This window comes from Hippoglossus stenolepis, chromosome 1 (genome assembly GCF_022539355.2).
Source record: "Hippoglossus stenolepis isolate QCI-W04-F060 chromosome 1, HSTE1.2, whole genome shotgun sequence".
Classification (NCBI taxonomy): Eukaryota; Metazoa; Chordata; class Actinopteri; order Pleuronectiformes; family Pleuronectidae; genus Hippoglossus; species Hippoglossus stenolepis.
In genome coordinates this window covers 2,064,775-2,069,289 of record NC_061483.1, presented here as the reverse complement: position 1 = coordinate 2,069,289, position 4,515 = coordinate 2,064,775, and positions in this window count along the sequence as shown.

Genomic DNA, 4,515 nt, shown 5'->3' with positions numbered 1-4,515 from the left:
AGATTCTTGATGAGAAACGTTTGAATCCCAGGATGTGACACACAGTGTCTCACTGTCTCTGAGGACACACACTGTCTCACTGTCTCTGAGGACACACACTGTCTCTGAGGACACACACTGTCTCACTGTCTCTGAGGACACACACTGACTCACTGTCTCTGAGGACACACACTGTCTCTGAGGACACACACTGTCTCAATGTCTCTGAGGACACACACTGACTCTGAGGACACACACTGTCTCACTGACCCTGAGTACACACACTGACTCACTGTCTCTGAGGACACACACTGTCTCTGAGGACACACACTGTCTCAATGTCTCTGAGGACACACACTGACTCTGAGGACACACACTGTCTCACTGACCCTGAGTACACACACTGACTCACTGTCTCTGAGTACACACACTGACTCACTGTCTCACTGTTTCTGAGGCACACACTGATTGAGACACACACTGACTCACTGTCTCTGAGGACACACACTGACTCTGAGGACACATACTGTCTCACTGACTCTGAGGACACACACTGACTCTGAGGACACATACTGTCTCACTGACCCTGAGTACACACACTGACTCACTGACTCTGAGGACACACACGGACTCTGAGGACACATACTGTCTCACTGACTCTGAGGACACACACTATCTCTGAGGACATAAACTGTCTCACTGTCTCTGAGGACACACACTGTCTCTGAGGACATAAACTGTCTCACTGTCTCTGAGGACATAAACTGTCTCACTGTCTCTGAGGACACACACTATCTCACTGTCTCTGAGGACACACACTGTCTCTGAGGACACATACTGTCTCACTGACTCTGAGGACACACTGTCTCTGAGGACATAAACTGTCTCACTGTCTCTGAGGACACACACTGTCTCTGAGGACATAAACTGTCTCACTGTCTCTGAGGACACACACTGTTTCACTGACTCTGAGGACATACACTGTCTCTGAGGACACACACTGTCTCACTGACTGAGGACAAATACTGTCTCTGAGGACACACACTGTCTCTGAGGACACACACTGTCTCTGAGGACATAAACTGTCTCACTGTCTCTGAGGACACACACTGTTTCACTGTCTCTGAGGACACACACTGTCTCTGAGGACACATACTGTCTCACTGACTCTGAGGACACACACTGTCTCTGAGGACACACTTTCTCTGAGGACACACACAGTCTCTGAGGACACACACTGTCTCTGAGGACACACACTGTCTCTGAGGACACACACTGTCTCTGAGGACACACACTGTCTCTGAGGACACACACTGTCTCTGAGGACACACACTTTCTCTGAGGACACACACTGTCTCTGAGGACACACACTGTGGTGGAAACCTCTGACATCACTCCTCAATAGAAACACATGGACCTATCTTCAGGAAGCTGACTGAGTGCATCTGGTGTTTTGGTGACAGGATGAGTCTGGAGAGATTGAGATGTTCTGGGTGAGTTAGAGATCAACTGAACCAACCAGACGTTGATTTAAACTTCCCTTATCCGTCCCTTTAAGGAGAGTGTGCACCACACAACAGTGGAGAGTCACTGTGGTCAGTGGGCGGAGCTTCAATACGGGTTGATCTCCAACTTAACCTGGAGCAGGTTAGCCGTTCATCAGAAGTTACCATGGTGATTTACCTCGTTAAGAAGTGGACGAGCTTCGTAGGACTGAAAAAACTAAACCTGAAGTTAACCTGATAACCACAAATCCTGCTTGGTAGCACAGACCCTGGATCTGTGATACTGACTGTGTTTAGTAAAATACTGATGAAAGCAGCGTGGACTGACTCCAACCATCTACTGACCTCAGAGTCTTCAGTCGACAGGTTGGACTCTGCTTTAGATCAAGCAGCTCCTTCACTCCTGAGTCCTGCAGGTTGTTTCTTCTCAGATCCAGTTCTCTCAGATGAGAGGGGTTTGACCTCAGAGCTGAAGCCAGAGAAGAACAGCTGATCTCTGACAGTCTGCAGCTCTTCAACCTGGATAAAGGATAAAACTTAACTGTAAATTAAACTGAGTTCATGTGTGAAAATAACATACAAATATTCATGTGAGCACAGACTCATAACATGGAAGATAAATATGAAATCAGACATGTTGGACTAAAAACGAGTCCTGATTCAGTACAAATATATTATTTGGACCCGGTCTCTGTCCTGCAGATCAGTTTAGGAAATCCAGAACTAAACTCAGACACACACTGTCTCACTGACTGACAACACACACTGTCTCTGATGACAAACACTGTCTCTGAGGACACATACTGTCTCACTGACCCTGAGTACACACACTGACTCACTGACTCTGAGGACACACACTGTCTCTGAGGACACACACTGTCTCACTGACTCTGAGGACAAATACTGTCTCTGAGGAAACACAATGTCTCACTGTCTCTGAGGACACATATTGTCTCTGAGGACACACACTGACTCTGAGGACACATACTGTCTCACTGACCCTGAGTACACACACTGACTCACTGACTCTGAGGACACACACTGTCTCTGAGGACACACACTGTCTCACTGACTGAGGACAAATACTGTCTCTGAGGAAACACACTGTCTCACTGTCTCTGAGGACACATATTGTCTCTGAGGACACAAACTGACTCTGAGGACACACACTGTCTCTGAGGACACACACTGACTCTTAGGACACACAATGACTCTGAGGACACACACTGTCTCACTGACTCTGAGGACACACACTGTCTGAGGACACACACTGACACAGGAAACACACTGTCTCTGAGGACACACACTGTCTCTGAGGACACACACTGACTCTGAGGACACACACTGACTCTTAGGACACACAATGACTGAGGACAAACACTGTCTCACTGACTCTGAGGACACACTGTCTCTGAGGACACACACTGACTCTTAGGACACACAATGACTGAGGACAAACACTGTCTCACTGACTCTGAGGACACACACTGTCTCTGGGGACACACACTGACACTGAGGACGCACATTGTCTCTGAGGACACACACTGACTCTGAGGACACACTGTCTCACTGTCTCTGAGGACAAACATTGTCTCTGAGGACACACACTGTCTCACTGTCTCTGAGGACACACACTGTCCCTGAGGACACACACTAACACTAACCCTGCAGATCAGTTTAGGAAATCCATAACTAAACTCAGTGTTTTAACAAGTAGCTGAATATTTAAAATGTCACAAATTAATTAATGAATGGATTCAAGTTATGTATGAAGAGGAATTATGTTAAATTAGAATTAAATGAGATCAATTGTGTATAAATGCTGTTTTATAGATATGAGATCTACAAAAGTCAGTCAGTGAACTGACCTCAGAGTCTCCAGTCGACAGGTTGGACTCTGTAGAAAACCACACAGCTCCTTCACTCCTGAGTCCTGCAGCTTGTTGTTAGTCAGATCCAGTTCTCTCAGATGAGAGGGGTTTGACCTCAGAGCTGAAGCCAGAGAAGAACAGCTCATCTCTGACAGTCTGCAGATCCACAACCTGGATAAATATAACAATCATAAACTTTATTGATATAGTACTTTTTAAAAACAGAGTTTACAGTAAAGCAAGAAAAGTAAATAAAAACTTGAACCCATAAAAGCAGTAAAATGACAATAGAGATAAATGAACAAGTAAATAAAAGGTTCAAAAGGGCTCAATCATTCTGTGATGTAGTTTGGGGCCAGATGCTTTAAAAGTGATCAGTAAAATCTTAAAATCAATTCTAAAATGGACAGGGAGCCAATGGAGAGAAGCGAGGATCAGGGAGATGTGATGTTGCCGTTTAATACCAGTGAGAAGCTGCTGCGTTCTGAACTGGTTGGAGGCAGGAGAGTGACTTTTGGCTTCTTCCAGAGAGGAGGGAGTTACAGTCGTCCAGTCTAGAGAAGACTAGTATAAAGTATAAAGGATTAAACTTCACTGTAAATTAAACTGAGTCCATGTGTGAAAATAAAGGACTTTGACTAAACATCACTGTCTCTGTTTTCAGACCTGAAGTCTGAGTCAAGTTGTTCTGGACATTTTCTGGAACTTTTCCTTTCAGCCTCCTAATAAAGTTTCTGAGTGAGTCCATGTGAGAATAGAGCAGGTAAATGTCCAGAGGATTCACAGAGAGCGAGTGGACGTGTTGAGGACACAAACACGTGACGGACGTGAAACTGGAAGAACACAAATATCTCAGGATGAAGAAGAGGAGCCGTACACGTAGAAGACGAAGACGTCAACTTGGAAACACGAGGAGGTTCCAGAGCTTTTGGTGATAAGGGCCGACGCCGGTGTGGATGAGCTGTAAACAACAACACTGATCTTTCCACTGCAGGATTTATACGTCATGTCCGGCCTCCTGCTGCTCCACCCGTTCTTCATATGTGGAAGTCAAACTCCAGAAAATGTCCAGACACTATTTTACAGAGTTCATGACTGAAAACAGCTTGAAAGTCCTCGTGTCCTCGGGGTTGAGTTGTTTGTAATATGTAACTTCACCA